At 42.0% G+C, this 17,079-nt stretch overlaps 1 long non-coding RNA gene across 2 annotated transcripts; it reads right to left on the bottom strand.

Annotated features, from left to right (window-relative positions):
* Positions 1–1,782: 1,782 nt before the first annotated feature.
* On the bottom strand, positions 1,783–16,442 carry LOC308462163. Of its 2 annotated transcripts, none has more exons than XR_013979030.1 (3): positions 16,201–16,442; positions 5,760–5,870; positions 1,783–1,902 (listed from the first exon to the last, which is right to left on the bottom strand). It is a non-coding gene; the product is annotated as an uncharacterized lncRNA (long non-coding RNA). The 2 variants fall into 2 exon arrangements; XR_013979031.1 differs by lacking the exon at positions 16,201–16,442 and adding an exon at positions 15,925–16,014.
* Positions 16,443–17,079: the final 637 nt, after the last annotated feature.

Here is a 17,079-nt window from a genome sequence, read left to right on the forward strand (position 1 = left end):
ACTAGAAAATACTGGGTCAGATATCATCACCACCAACACTTCCACAGTGAAGGCCAATGTAGCAAACACCACCAGTTGCAGTTACTCTGCAAATTCCAGCCTAATTCAGAACTCAAGTCCTCTTTGTGGGTTTCCCAATAGCCATCTGGTTAGTCACTTGAAGAACAAGAAGCTAGGCTCAGTGAACCTTTGGGCTGATCTACCAGGATTTTTCTTATGTTCTTATCGTGCCTTGGCCTTTTATTGTTTGTTAGGTCAGACTGTGTTTACTTAGCAGCGAAGGGAAGACACATCCTCAAAAGACGCGCACATATTCTAGAACTCAAGCACACTACAGTGGTACCTCGGGTTAAGTACTTAATTCGTTCTGGAGGTCCATTCTTAACCTGAAACTGTTCTTAACCTGAAGCACCACTTTAGCCAATGGGGCCTCCTGCTGCCGCTGCACCGCCGGAGCATGATTTCTGTTCTCATCCTGAAGCAAACTTCTTAACCTGAGGTAATATTTCTGGGTTAGCGGAGTCTGTAACCTGAAGTGTATGTAACCTGAAGCGTATGTAACCCGAGGTACCACTGTATTGAGACATATCCTTGGCTTCAGACCTTAGTAAGAGATGCCCATAGGACCAAGTGTTTGCTCCTCCATCCCCCAATCTCTCTCTCTCGCACACGCACACATACAGCTCCCCTCTTCCAAGCAAACAAAGAGGTACATGATGGGTGTGTGCCTTCAAGGACTGAAACCTTCTCCCTTTGACCTCTTAAAATTCTTTACTTGTCTGGCTGGCTACTATACATACACCTGCTCTGTTGACATATCCTCTGTCAACCTCTTAAAGGGCCCTGCAAATAAACTGAAACCCCTCTGAGCTGTCTGGGACATTTGCTCCGCGTTATTTTTGTGCATCTTTTTCCCCCCATGGAGAAAGTGCTTCTGAGACATTATTATTTCTCAGCCTCGGCTTGTAAAGACAAAGTTCGGAATGGAAGGTCACTCTTCATTCGCGACTACCTGAAAGGATGATTGGACTTTGCCAGTCTATGCGGAAGGGGGTTAAAAGTGGGGAGGAATCACAATTTCAAATGCACAGTGTTAAAAAAAAAATAGTCGCATTATTAAATTAGTCATTAATATTCCACTCTTCCTCCTGAGGGAGCCCAAAGCAGCAAACACATCAATAATGAAACAATGGGTTTTTAAAACCGCTAAAATGTTCTAAAAACAGTGATCCAATGCTCAGAGTAAACTCACTGAAATTCATGGACCTAACTTCAATTTATTCACTTCATCAGGTCTAGTGTTGGCCACAACTCAGTCACACAAATATTGGTGTTAATTTCTAGAACTGGAGGCAGTTTCTATACAGCAACTGGTTGACAACTGTGGAAGGAGAAATGTGTTTTGCACAAAAGAATTTCCTATCTTGATCAGAAAATAAAAAAGGCAACAGATGGGTTTCTGTTGATCACATATTCTAGCAAGGATCCTAGGGTTTAAGACAAGCACAGGCACACAAAAAACTTACTTGCTTAATGGATATAGTAAGACTTGGCAATGCTAAATTCTGTAGAACTTTGAATACAGACCTTTTGAGGCCCAATTTTTACAACTTTGGAACCTAATATTAATGAACAAACCAAGCACTTGCATGCGAGGAAAAACCAAGAGGCAAAAAATCAAACCCTCTTGCTTCAGCTTGGTATAGTTTGCTTTTATATGCGACATCAAAGGAGCATGGCTACAGACCACCAACAGCGCATGGGAGTCTGTGGAATGGCACCTTTATCTAATAGGCAAAATAAATTTATTGTCCGATGCTACTAATTTTGTGCACTGTATTTCTGCATGGTAGGGTGGAGGGGTTGCTCTCTGTCGTAGTCTCTTCTTTTTTGTATTGTTATCTGAAAAATAAAAATAAACAAATATATGAATGAATTTAAAAAATGCAAATAAATAAACAAAACAAAAAGCAAAAAGACCGGACTGGGCAACCTTTTTGCCCCTGACGATGACATGAGGTGAGAGGGTGGGTGGAGTGCTATTTTCTCTAGAAAATGAGGTGCCAGGACTTGCCATGAACCTCGCTCTCTTATAATGGCAATGGCACCAACCTGAGAGGTGCAGGAACTGAGTGCCAGTGAGTTTCGGCTGGAAAAAAAAGCCCTGGTTGGGTGGAGGCTGCATGCCAGTGGGAATAGGTGGGCCTGGCAAAGGGCAGGAAGGAGGAAACGGTTGTGTGAATGCGGATATGTGCACACATTCACATAAACTCACAAACATACACACATGCTAGAAAAATTAACCAATAAACTGAAACTGAGACGGGGACAAATAGAAGAAGACGCCTTCACCCCGGTATGGCTCCCCTTTATCACGTACACAGCCCAACAAGACATTGACAAAAATCCACCAACAGCATACCAATAAATATGGCTAACCTGATCCAAAACACTCACCCACTCCACTCACACATGAAAACAAAGATCACCACAGGCAATCACAAACAAACAAATGCACCCTAGGCCAACTCCAAACTCTCTCACCACCAAAGGAACACAAGCGAATAGTATAGAACCTGCACAAGCGACGCTGACACAAAACCCCACATATATTAAGCGTAATAGAAACACTGCCACCCCACCCCCACCCATCTCCCACCCCCTTTCCCCCTCTTCTTCCAAATGTCTCAACAAATGAAACTGATGTGTAAAAAATGTTACTTGGAGGGGGGGGGAAGAGAGAGAGAGATTGCACATACTTTTATAAACTAAGAAAATCTTTAATAAAAATACATTTTTTAAAAACATACACACATATTCATAGGTGCATGAAAGGCAGGCGTTTAGCAACTGAAGTTGGTCCTCGTCTCTCCTTTTCCTTGATGGTGGGAAACCAGTAATAATAATAATAATAATAATAATAATAATAATAATAATCTTTTATTTATATCCTGCCCTCCCCGGCCAAAGTCAGACACAGGGCAGCTAACATCAGATATATAACATTAGTATAAAATCAAACAATAATTAAATTACCTCCTAAAAACAGGTCAAAATCAAATTAATTAGATGGCTTTCCGCAGGGTTAAGGCTGGGAACAGTAAGTGCTCATTTGAATCTTTGCCTGCCATACTGCTGCTAAAGAGAAGTGGTTCTGCCATGGGTGAAACTTCCAACCTAAAGAAGCAAGAGAGGTGCTTTAAGAATGTCAGAGCTTTGGTTGGCTATGTAGGATTCCAATCCTTTGCCCATAGCTCTGGCATTCTTCGTGATTTTTAAAGCACATCAGTAACACAGAGCTGCAAGCACCCAGACAAGTATATCACCCTCTTCTCCTCCATTGCTGGAACCCAGTGTTGACTCAAAGGAAATACGCTTTTCATATGCTCACCTGACTCTAGGAACGCTCTTTGAGTTTCCTGTTTTTCCACCCCTAGTACTGTCACTAGGAATGGAATGATCTGTCAGTTTGGGTTTGCTCAATTTCTCATTTTCCAGTCTGAGATTCAGTTCTCCATGTTTATGCAGCAATTTGCAAATTTTTTAAAAAATAAAATCCTCTTAAAAATTCTTCAGCATGTTAATGTGAATTTCTTCTAATAAACAGATTTTTGTATTTTGTTTTGGTGCACATTTTTGCAAGCAATTTCTCCTAATACAGTACATTATTTTTTACTAATATATTCATTTTTAGGCACATTCCCCCCTAATATGTGCTGCTTTGTAAACACTGGAGAAATGTGTCGCAAAATTCAGACAAGTGTGAATTTTGACAGATGGCCGTGTTGTATCAGAAAGTGTGAATTTCTTAAATTGGGTTTTAAATGAAAGCTGAATCAAATTCCTCGCCCATCCCTAACTGCCACCAAACACAGTTTGCTATTTAGCATTCTGGGAAATGACTGATCAGCACCTGTTTTCTTCTTATTCCAGAGAGGTAGCCATTATTGCCTGCTGCCGAAAAAATACGAACCCCAAATACTTAAAAAGTAATCGGTTTACTTTTGCAGTAGCTTTTCTGGGTCTGCTCCATGTTGAAATGTTTGGGAATCCATGGAAATTTATGCCACAATCAATCAGTTCACCTTAAAGGTGCCTCAAAATTCTGTTTTCTTCTCAACATGTAGCTATTTAGTGTGTTCCTTCAGAGAAGAGAAAACTTGTCCATTGATTTCCATGAGGAGCTGCCTCTATGAACCAACCCAAAGAGCGTTGAGAATGAAGATCAATTTGCAAAATCTAGGATAAATGAGGGTTTGTTTCGGTCTCCAAGTGGCTTATCAAATCTTGCATTTTAATATATTTCTGAAAAAAAGGAATTTGCTTCTTTATATATTAAAAAATTCTATTTATTTCAGACATTGCCTCATTATATTTTGAAATACACAATCCTTCTTCTGTGGGGCACAATTTAGAATGACCAAGGAATATAAATTAGCAAACAAGCACCAATAAAAATAAATAAAAATAAGGAGGAAGGGTTAGAAGTATTTTTTTTAAAAAAAAAAGGTTTGCTTGAATACATGTATAAAATAATTCAGTAAATCCTATTCCAATTTGTTTTGATTGTTTTTAATGTTGAATTTTACATTATTGTAAAATTACAAAGCTTGAAATTGTGTGTGCGTATTCTCTCTCTCTCTCAGTTAGAATCTCTCTGATTCTATGAATTATTAGAGTATGTCCAGTTGACCGAGTCAATCACACACACAATTAATTAATTAATACCTGTTTTAAACTTCCTCTCATCCTTGTAGGGATCAAAGTGGTATACAATGGGCAGGACTAAGCAAATCATGCCAGGATAAAACACAATAATAAAACAAGAACAAGGCAGAATTTAAAGCGATGAAAGCACTAACCAATATTTAAAATGCTTGATTGTATGAAAAAGTTTTTAGCTTTTATGTTTTTAAATGAAAGTTGCTTGGAGACTTTCAGAAGCTACTAAGAAATCTGATCAACAACAACAGCAACAACATCCCAAAAAAGATTGTAGTGTCAGTGCCAGTTTTATCGTTGTGGGGAGGATATTCTGCAACGGGGGGCCACCACGGAAAAGGCTCCCTCTTTCTTTTCTCCCACCTTCCACGGCAAAAGTACTCAAAGGAGAGCCTCGAGTGAGAATCTTAGAACCTGGCATCAAGCTCTTACAAAACTATAATCAAATTTGAATTAGCTGTAGCCTGTAATTATTGTGAGGTTTTATATCTTGTTAATATTTCCCCAAAAAACTTATCATACCACCTTTGGATAGTAGGAAGGTTTTTATCTCTCCCCCACCCTCCCACCTCGTATTTTGCTGTTCCGTTTTGGAACTCTGTCGCTATTATTATTATCGCTTCTCTGATCACCAAACCCAACAGGACTCTGATGGGATCAAAGGGGGACTGAAAGCTCTGTAAGTTGCTTCGTAGGTATGAGTATTTTTCACCCGATATCTTTGCACCTTAACACACGCTCCCTCCAACCGATATACGTACCTGTTTTGCTACAAGTCTTCCAAATATTAGTGCCCCCCATTGCTTCTTCATAAATGGCGTTTTATGGGGTGATGCATAGATACCACCTTGAAAGCAATTTAAAGGCAAACTCCGCAATATTCCAGGATGTGGATTTGAGAGATTTAGAAGGTTTGAGAGGTTTAGAAGGATACAGTTTTCACAGTATTCCTTATCCCCACCCGCTTCTTGCATGCAGTCCAAACTTGCAGTAAAGTTTGCTGGCGACTCTAGCACTAAAAGCAAGTCACAACTCACCGGGCAAAATCTTGCGGGCTTGGTGCGTTAATCCGATCGCTAGGGTCCACTTCCTTAACCTGCGCTGCGCTTTTCCTGCGCCTCCGACATCGCAGGCGCTCCGCGGGTGCGCTGAGAAAAAAAAAGCAAGACCTCCACCCCTTCCCGATTTAAGTCTAATGAAGGGACTCGAGCTTGGGACGAACCCCCGCGTTAAATTAGATACGGTATTTGAAATGCATAAATAATTATGCTTTTTGTCTACTTAACCATCATTATTTTTAAAAAAACTGAAAACACCATATTTTTTGAAAACGATCTTGCTTATGGTGTGTGATGTTCTCTAACGCTCTGTTTGGTTGTAAACCGTCCTGCGCCCATTTTTTTCTGGTGAAAGGCGGTATAGAAATATAATAGCTATAAACAAGTTTTGGATGGGATGCGCCCCAAATTCCCTTTTCCTTGGCTTGTTTTGTTTTGTTTTACGAATATGCTGCGGTGTTGTTTTCCTCAGAGGAACCTGAGTCTCAAAGAGGAATTAAGCCGCCTTGAGTCCCGGTTTTGGGGGGAAAGGCGGAATAGAAATAAATTAAGTACAGTAACTATTTTTTTAAATGCCAGTCGAATGCTCTGTACATTCCAAGCTGGCTTCCCTCCTACCCACCCGTAGTTGCAGACAGTTATAGAAATCTTTGGCTATACAGATGTCTGCTTGGGTGTTGTTGCTGATGTTGTTTTTAGCGTGCGCGTCTGTCTGTCTGTCTGCTTCTATGCAGAAACTACACCTGTCGCACTAAGAGAGCAATAACCATTCCTGCAGCTCAATACGCCCGCGCGCTCATTTGTAAACCCCGCGGTCTTCAGCGGAGCTTATGCCAAGGTAAATGCGAATAGCATCGCAACTTACAACCCCCTTTTGTGTAGCTATTTATTTTTATTCTTTTTGTGTCTATCCAAGCCACTGTGGTCAGCAGGTAAACGATCCAACCTTCCCCACGCCTTGGCGCCATCTATAAGCCAAAATCTAAAATTTAAAAAGGGCAGATCTATCCTTTTCCTAGCAAAACACACAACCTCCAGCCCTGCTGATGCCCTTGAAAATATGCCTCAAGTTGTGAGTTTCCTGCCTACTAATTTCAGTTTTGAAGAAGGTAAATAAGTGTCCATTCTACCGTCCATCCTTGTATGGGGGAGGAACGACTATCTATTCTAGAAAATCATCCCATTCCTTGTATGGGAATATATAGACTGCAAATGAGTCGGGTGCCCAAGCCTAGCACTTTACCCTTTTGCGCTACAGTAGACCTCAACACTTGATGAGAATTGTTCTCGTTCAGGTTAAGGAGAGCCGCCCCACCTTGACCGATGCAAATCAAGTCATGGAAAACTAATACGCGCCGAAGGCCAGCCTGCAGCACAATCAATAACAGTAGAAGTGGACATTCGTTTTAGGAGAAGTGGACAATGATCTCTGGTCGCTGTTTAGACAAAGTTAAGCAATTGTAAGAGGAATTAGTTCAAGGGGAAGTGATAGGCAGCCAGATCCAACACGCACGGGAAGTCTCACCAAATTCGATGGAGGCATATATATATATATGCAAGTTTAACAGGAAAGCACATACAAAATAACAAGGAAAGAAAAATAGAATTCAATAACTGTAGGAATGATAATGATGACAATGCAAAACACACACGCATCAAGTCACAGTAAGGATGCAGGAGCTATCAATAAATCCAATTTAAGTCAAGCATCTAAGTCGGTATAAGCCCAACAGATTTCCAAATAGGCATCTGCAAGAAATTGGCCTTTACAAGAAAGGATTGTAGACTTAAATAAGCGCTTATTAAACCTTCCCAATGACACCAGTAGGATTTCAGATCGTGCTCCTTGTGGGTCTGGGAGGAGGAATCGTGTGACAAACAGTGAGAGCAGCGTGGCACTAGTGCGCCTAGTCTTCAAGAAAATCAAGGAGTCGTGGGATTTTGAGGCTTGGGAGGAAATGTCGGAATGCATCAAACCTAAGAAGGGGAACTGATCTCACCCTCTCTTCCGCACTGTACCCTAATATGTATATGTGCGTGCGGTGCCAGAGAGGGTGAGAAAGAGAGAGCGCTTTTCAAAGTGCATTAAAGAAATGTCCTGGCTCAGTAATTTATTTTTTTACATTATTCAGTTCCAGGCGATGGCTTATAATTGAACTGTGGCACTGACTCGGCCTTAGTCTCCCCCATTCCACCCCACCTCAAATAACCCTGCTTTATATTCTTTTAAATCGCGTAGACTTTTTTATTACATTAAGAGGTGTATAAATTGACTAAATGAAATAAATTAAAATAGGGAATAATAATAATAATAATAATAATAATAATAATAATAATAATAATGTGATATATATATATAAATATTACTATCGTTATGAAATAAGGCATCATTCTCATCTGATAATTTATCCACTCTAGCTGTAACTCGAAAAAACTAACCAAACACCTCTTCTGCTCGCTCCTTTCCTTCTCAAAGATAGATTGTAGGAAGCGTTCATTAGATCTGGCGCTTTGCAGTTGCTTCTACCTGGCGCTTTAATTTCTAAGGCTCCGGAGGGCAAAGGAAAAGCGCAGAAGAAGAATCCACGCGCCACCAAATTGCCTTCCGAAAATATGTGGGAGAGAAGTTGCTAGACAAACAGCGTATTGAGGCAGGTGAGAAGGAAAGAAAGACTGCCAGGGTCGTATACCCACTTTCCTGGGAGTAAACATCATAGAACTAGAACTCAGTGGAACTTAACCTTTAAGGAGGCATGCTTAAGATTGTTTTTGAAAAGGAGGAAGGTTTGGTTTTATTACACCTGCCGTTTCGACCCTCCCAGTTATTTTACTTTGGGCACAATCTAACAGGACTTGAGAGGGAGAACTTGTTTTCTACGTTGCTGTTTTCAAGAGAAATTGTATCTTTGCTTGCTTGCTAGTTTGTTTTTATCTGCTTCTCCAAGAAAAAGCAGTCCGGTGCCTGCTATCAATCCACCACTAATGCTCTAACATGTTGCAGAACACCAAACTTGCCATCCTATAGCCATTTGCCTGGAGTAAACTTTCTTGGGCTCAGTGACACTTACTTTTGCGTAAGGAGTGCACTGTAAAATTGCTGTTTTTTAACATAAACACCCAAAGTTTCGGTAACGCTGTAGAATAATCTTAAGTATGTTTACTCAGAAGTAAAACGCACCGAACACGAGACTTCGTGCTACAGTAAGCGCTTGAGGATGAAGATGGATGGCTGAAAATGCAGCCTTGCAGCTTGACTTAGCCAAGAACAGTTTGTTTTATTTTCAATTTTAGCTTGCTAAAGATGCAATCCAAAACTGAGTTGCTTAGAAGTCAATTTAATTGATATCAGTTGTGTGTGTGTGTTTTGAGACTTGTTTGCTTCTTTGTTTAATATACTAGCGGTACCACCCTCAGCTGAGTTGCTTCGGTGTGCCTTTCATCAAAATCAGTGAAATGTGCTTATGGGTGTTGCAGAATAGGCACCCCATTCTCCCCCTTTAGCTCCTCTGTTTAAGAACTGTGCCTTCAAAATACCCTTATGGCTTCCTCCTCTTGGCCCAATATTTGAGGTTTCTTTTTGGCTCCAAATTCAGCAAAATAAATGTGACAAATCTGACACCTTTGAGCTTGGTTTTAAAAAGGCAGCCATGGAATCCCGTGGCTGTCTTTGTGAATAAATTATCTGTTACTGCACATACGAAAGGCAACTTGAAAGAGAATATCTCCAAATGCATTCCACAAAACCTCTCTTTAAATAGCAAATCCAATTTTTGTGTGTGTATTCCTTCCAAAATTTATATCAGCCTGGTGGTGGTGTTTTTAGAAGACAGTGATATTTCCAAAGCGAAGAATTATGGAGGTGGTATTCAAAAGGCAACAAGTGTTTAGAATTAAAGTTCTCTTTCAAAACTTTCCAAGGTGCCAGTACTTTCCAAGTTCTGTACAACAGGGAAAAAAGTCTGGGTTGGACCAGGGTCTGACTCATACTGTTTGGTTTCCAAGGTGGAAAATTCAAACAGCATTCCCAGCTCCTCACCAGTAAACATGATGGATAACCCATAAAACCAGTGGATCTGTTTCCTTAACACTGAAACATAGTGCTCTAGTCGTTTCACTGATGGTTACATAGGGAAAAAATTCCGGTGGATTGTGTCCATTCAGGTAAATCCTACTCAGTTGGCCCAATGGTGGCCAGGATCTGACACTTGAGGCAGATGCCCCAGTTGATGGTGAGGTCGCCTCTGAGGGAGTGGAGGCCAAGTTAGGTTCAGGTGTTGTGAACCAGGTTCAGGTCCATACTTGAGCATGAAGCCTACCTTAGACTGGTCACTATCTCTCAGCCTGATGTACCTCACAGGGTCACAGAATCATAGAGTTGGAAGGGACCCCATGGGCCATCTAATCCAACCGTCTGCAATGCAGGAATCTTTTTGTCTAACGTGGAACTTGAACCCATGACCCTGGCATTAAGAGGCTTATGCTTCACCGATAAAATTTAGGAAGGGATGAGTATATGGGCCACCTTGAGCTCTCAGCAGGAAATATGGGATATAAATGTAATAAAATGATGAGGGAGTTATGAGGGAGAGATTATTTTGCTTACCCATTTAAGTGTGTGCAGAAATCGTTAATAATATTAATGATAAGAAACGTGAATATTTATATAGCACTAACAAGTGTCCAGCGTGTTTCATCTCAGTTCTATCCTTACCAAGACCATGTATGCTAAGTGAGTATTGTGATCACTATAAATTGATGCTTTTGAATTATGGTGCTGGAGGAGACTCTTGAGAGTCCCATGGACTGCAAGAAGATCAAACCTCTCCATTCTTAAGGAAATCAGCCCTGAGTGCTCACTGGAAGGACAGATCCTGAAGCTGAGACTCCAATACTTTGGCCACCTCATGAGAAGAGAAGACTCCCTGGAAAAGACCCTGATGCTGGGAAAGATGGAGGGCACAAGGAGAAGGGGACGCCAGAGGACGAGATGGTTGGACAGTGTTCTCGAAGCTACGAACATGAGTTTGACCAAACTGCGGGAGGCAGTGGAAGACAGGAGTGCCTGGCGTGCTCTGGTCCATGGGGTCACGAAGAGTCGGACACGACTAAATGACTAAACAACAACAACAACATATTAGATCTGTGTCAGGGCTGACAGAAGAGTGGCTTATCTAAGGCCACCTAGATGTGGATAATCTGAGTTTGTGAATCAGACACTGCCTGGCTAATAGGACCTCCAATTTGAAGTCATAGAGTCTTTTTCACAGTTCATTTACATTTGGTATGAGACACTATTGTCCTAGACATTAGGGGGAAAGAGGGGAGAGAGGGGGAAGGAGAGGGTTGTGGGTAGGTCCTACTCTTAAGCTAGAATCCTATAGGCAATACCTGGTACTAAGCCTCACTGAACTCATGCAACATAATTCAGAGCAGGTGTATGGGAATTGTGCTGTAAGCTACTCAGGAGGATTTCCCCCCTCCCCCAAAAAAATATTCAGGTTATGTTAACAGGCAGAGCCATAGCTGGGGGCGAGGGGGCTAGCTGGGTTTTTTGCCCCAAGTGAAGCCTCCAAGGGGTACCACTGAGGTTCCCAAGCTGTGTGTGTGTAAGCAAATGCGGGGGGGGGGGGAGTCTTTGACCCGGGTGAAACTGGGTCTTTTACTCGGGTGAAATAAAGCCTAGTTTCGCCCTTGTCATAGGAAATACTAACACCAGATTTTCAGTTCAGGGAGGGTTTTGTGGTACCATCATTCTAAGACTGTTCCACTTCAGTGCGCAGGAGGGCAAAAGCACACAAGTGAATGTTCTCTCACAACAAAAGCACCCACCCCATAGAAAGGTAGCACATCAGCACGTGGCTCCCCATTTGTGGAATGCTCTCCCCAGAGGCATTCGCCTGGTGCCTTCATTACATATATTTAGGTGCCAGGCGAAAACATTTCTCTTTAACCAGGCATTTGGCTGATTAACAACCTATGGCTTTATAAATGTGTTTGTGGGAGGGGAGTTCAGTAACTGTGTTTGTTTTTGTTATGTATTTCATATTCTTATTTTGTATTTTTCTGTTGTGAACCACTCTGGGATCTTTGGATGAAGAGTGGTATACAAATTGAATACTGTATTTATCGCTCTATATAAGACGCACTTTCCCCCTCCATAAAGTAAGGGGAAATGTGTGTGTGTGTGTCTTATGGAGCGAATGCAGGCGGGAGGCTTTGCTCAGTGCTCCCTTTAAAGAGCCGCGTAGAGCGTGCTCTTGGGGGCTTTTCCCCGAGGAGGGAAAAGGGCTGCCCTTCTCCCTCCTAGGGGAAAAGCCCCTGCCCCCAAGAGCCACATACGCACTCTTTAAAGGGAGCGTGGCTCTTGGGGGAGCCTTCATCCGGCTGCCCGGGAGAGGCTGCACACGTCTAAGCCAGAAACCAGGGCAGCAAGCGGGATCACTGTCATCCCGCTTGCTGTCCTGGCTTCTGGCTTAGCTGCGTGCAGCTTCTTCCGGGAGGGGGGCCTTCATCCCACTGCCCGGGAGAGGCTGCACACGGCTATCCCATAAGCCAGAACAGCAAGAGGCTATCCCAGAAGCCAAATCCCTCTTGCTGTTCTGGCTTCTGGGATTCAGAATATTTTTTTTCTTGTTTTCCTCGTCCAAAAACTAGGTGCATCTTATGGTCTTGTGCGTCTTATAGAGCAAAAAATACAGTAAATCATCATCATCATCATCATCCTTGGAAGGAGTTCACTCAAAGCTAAATAAAGGTAGTTTTTTTCATCTATGATAGAGCTAAGGAAACCTGTGGTCCTCCAGATGTTGCTGGACTCCAACTCCCATCAGTCCCACTTAACACAGCCAATGGTGAGGGCTGATGGTCCCTAGTCCAGCCACATAAGGAAGGCCACAGGTTCCGCAGCCCGGATCTATAGGCCTGTTTGAACATCAACGCACATCGAAAGCACCTTATTTGAGCCCTTCCCCCTTCTTGTGTCCAGTATAAGTGCAAATAGGGAGGAGAACATGAGTCCACATTGCAAACTGACTCAATCAATCATTCCTCGGGTAACTTAGCAATAGAAAGCACAGAAAGGCTTTTAAGAAAACCATCCACCAGATCATTGTGTGCAAATATTTATTTTTCCCAAATGCGTGTGATTGCTCCTCCATTGGTGGGCCTCAGCTCAGCAACACAGGCAATTAGAGAGAGCAGGGTGTGTGTCTGGGTGATGCAGGTAAGATGCCACCCTGGCTAGGAGACAGGGACTAGGGATGGAAGAAGAAGAAGAAGAAGAAGAAGAAGGAGGAGGAGGAGGAGGAGGAGGAGGAGGAGGAGGAGGAGGAGGAGAGTTTGGATTTGATATCCCGTTTTATCACTACCCTAAGGAGTCTCAAAGCGGCTAACAATCTCCTTTCCCTTCCTCCCCCACAACAAACACTCTGTGAGGTGAGTGGGGCTGAGAGATTTCAGGGAAGTGTGACTGGCCCAAGGTCATCCAGCAGCTGCATGTGGAGGAGCAGGGAAGCGAACCCGGTTCACCAGATTACGAGTCCACTGCTCTTAACCACTACACCACATCCAGCAGCTCCATTCAGGTGGAATGTCTGTCTACCAGTCTGTCTGACTTACAGCCAACCCAGGGGGCTGGCCCTAGTTGCCAGCTTCCTCCTTTTCAGTCTCAGTTTTGTCCTTCTAGAATGCAGCAGGAAGGCAGATAGGACAGAAACAGAATTAGATGGCTCTGCCTGTCATTGTCTCTGGTTCCACCTATCATCGTTTTCCTACCAGCCCCAATAAGCACCAGGTGCCACTGGGACTCATATCACTTTGCAAGAGAAGACGCAGAGGAATCAGCAGTGTAAGTGCCAATGATTTAAAACAGAGGTCAGCAACTTTTTTCAGCCGTGGGCTGGCCCACTGTCCCTCAGACCATGTGGTGGGCTGGACTATATTTTGGAGGGGGGAAAGAATGAATTCCTATGCCCCACAAATAACCCAGAGATGCATTTTAAATAAAAGCACACATCCTACTCGTGTAAAAATACCAGGCAGGCCCCACAAATAACCCAGAGATGGATTTTAAATAAAAGCACACATCCTACTCATATAAAAACATGCTGATTCCCAGACTGTCCGCTGGCCAGATTGAGAAGGCATCACCCGAGCCTTTGGTTGCCTACTCCTGATTTAAAAGGTTGCAACGTATCATGCCTGCCACCAGTCAGATATCAACCAAAGCCTGCCCAATATGCCCAAAGAACCTTCCTAGGGTACTAAGTTGCCAAGAAACTCTATGAATGATATACAGGTGGTATTTGATGCCAAATAAACTGGCTATGATGTATAAGACTGTGTCAAGTAAATGTTGGTAATGCAAGCATACTGAAGGGTCATTTCTTTCAGATGTGATGGATGTGTGAAAAAGCCAAGGGGTTTTGGGAAATGATATATAATGAAATGAAGATGTTATAATTGGTAATCCCCCCTGAGGCTTTTCTTCTAGGGATATTGGGGACAAATGTCCCAAAGAAGATGATTGAACTATTTATGTATGCAACAACAGCTGCCAGAATCCTATAAGTGCAAAATTGGAAGGAAGAAAAAGTCCCAACCAAAGAGGAATGGACTGCAAAACTAATGAACTATGAGGAACTGGGAAAGTTGTTGTTTTTTAATATATATATATTTATTAAAGATTTATTAGTTTACAAATATACATGCCTTGTCTCTTTTTCCAAGTTGTGTTTTCTACAGATCAGTGTTATTTGTTGTGAGACATTAGTGTTGAATACATTGTTAGGTTAGGAAGAAAAGAGGGTGAAAAAGGGGGAGGGGGAATGGTGAGTGGGGTGGGGTTGGGTGACATTGCTTCTATTCTTCTACTTAGTGTATGTGTGGGGTTTTGTGTTAGCGTCACTTGTGTGGGTTCTGTTACTATCCACTTGTTGTATTTCCTTGGTGGTGAGAGAGGTTGGGGGTGCTCTAGAGTGTGGTTGGTTGTCTTTGGTTGGTTGTAGTGAGATTTGCTTTTGTGTGTGAGTGGTGTGTGTGTGTGTGTGTGTGTGTGTGTGTGTGTGTGTTTGGATCAGGTTAGCCAGACTGATTGGAACTGGGGAAGTTGACAGCAAGAGTGAGAGACCAAAGTGCCGAACTTTTTATTGAAGAATGGAAAATTCTTCTTTTTTAATATTTGAGAAAGAACTGTAGTCAAATGAATTTGCGGGCAGGATTTCAATTATGAGCAGTGGATTGAGAGTGACAATAAATGTAACAGAGGAAATGTGTATTAGATATAGTTTGACATATAATTCAGCAGATTATGGGTGGGAATAAAATCACCACAGAGGTAAGGGTAGGAAGTCACCTTGTTCATTTTGCAAGAGAAACATATATTGAATTTGAAGTTAATGTGTTTTTAAGTTTTCAAAATTGAATAAAAAAATATATTAAAATATTATTTTTAAAAAATAGTTAGTGACTTGTTGAATAAGGCCCTCGTTGAATAAGGCCCACAGGATCTGCTTATCTGTCATGCCATTTTCCTTCACCCATTGCAATTTACAAGGGGAAATTCAGCTTTTTCGTTAATGTTAGTAAGAAAGAAACCTATTTTATAGGGGATGAGATGACTGGTTTTGAAGTGCCCCTGCATCTACCCTGACATGCTGGGGGCTGGCTGACAATCTCCAGTTTCTACTATCATTAACTAGCTCAAAAAAAGAAGAATCACATCCTAATTTTATTAGAAATTCCAGTACTTTACATCAGACACAAGGCTAGGATGAGCATGCTTGGGATAAATATATTCTTACTGAGCTTCCCATTTGTGACGACAAAAGCTACAATCTACAGAAGACTTTTAAAGTTGAAATTAAACCTTTTGGTGGCTGGAATGTGTGAATCCATGAATGCATCCCTCCCGGCGCTGTTTATTCCACAGCAAAATGAAACCCACAGAGTGGAAAAACATCTTGAAGAAAAACCACCACATTTATATGGTACTTTAATTACTAGCTCTGAAAGCCATCAAACCCTCTAGACTGCATTCAGGACTCTGTAAAAAGTCTGGCTAGAGATTTCCTGTCAGTTCCCTCCAAAGATGTGTGTAAACTATTATTATTATTATTATTATTATTATTATTATTATTATTTTCACCTTTTCTAGGAGGAGAGTCCTATGCCCCGCCTGAAGAAGATATTGCTTGGTGTGTGAAGTCTGAGGGCAAAAAAACAGCACAACAAATCAATATTCAAATTCGGAAGACTTGGCTCAGCTGAAGAGGTTGCCCATTTCAAATCAGTTGGCAGTTTGTCAGTCGCATACAAACAGCTGCTGCTGTTGCTTTTTCTCCTTTGGGAACCTGGATCTTATTAAGGTGGGAACATAGTTCATATTTTAATACTGTATGATTTCAGCGCTGATTAATCTTACCCTCATCCTACTGCAGATAATGTCTGAGCTGGATAGGTAGATAATTAGGAATGGATGAAGAAGGCCTTTATGGACATGGACTTTTCCCCTGGCGGCCTGTAGAGCCATCCGGAATCTGCTTAGATGATGTCACTTCACCAAACGCTCCCGCTGTCAGTAAATCATGGTTTCCCAGCACCAGGACTGCTAACTGCAGTTGCTGGGAAGCAGCAATTCTCCCCCAAGCAAATGTCATGGTAATATGTGCTTTTCCTGTATGGATTGAGCTTGTGTCAGTCTAATGGGCCCATGGCGTCTTCTGCTAACCTGCATCATGTCAAATGCTGTATTTCTTTCCATTTTCTTTTACCAATAACGATTGAATTGCACTTAATAATACTGAAGTGCAGCAATCAATAATCTATGTAGACAAACTGAGAACCAAGGACAATAGAACAATAATAGCTACGTTTTCTATCGCTAGTCCTTATTATCCTCATTTTATACCAATATTCAGATACTTCCCTGGCATACACCTATTGATGAAACAAATTCTTCTCTTTCCACAATCTCATGTTCAGCATGCTGTGCTATTGGTTTGGTCAGTTATGTAGCTTCAAATAGTGCTGTACTTTGTTGTAGCATACAGTGGTACCTCAGGTTACAGACTCTTCAGTTACAGACTCCGCGAACCCAGAAATAGTGCTTCAGGTTAAGAACTTTGCTTCAGGATAAGAACAGAAGTCGTGCTCCGGCGGCGCAGCGGCAGCAGGAGGCCCCATTAGCTAAAGTGGTGCTTCAGGTAAAGAACAGTTTCAGGTTAAGAACGGACCTCCGGAACGAATTAAGTACTTAACCCGAGGTACCACTGTATTACAAAAAAACTATTTTAAAAAATGA

The sequence above is a fragment of the Podarcis pityusensis genome, assembly GCF_964106645.2.
Source record: "Podarcis pityusensis genome assembly, chromosome: 13".
Classification (NCBI taxonomy): domain Eukaryota; kingdom Metazoa; phylum Chordata; class Lepidosauria; order Squamata; family Lacertidae; genus Podarcis; species Podarcis pityusensis.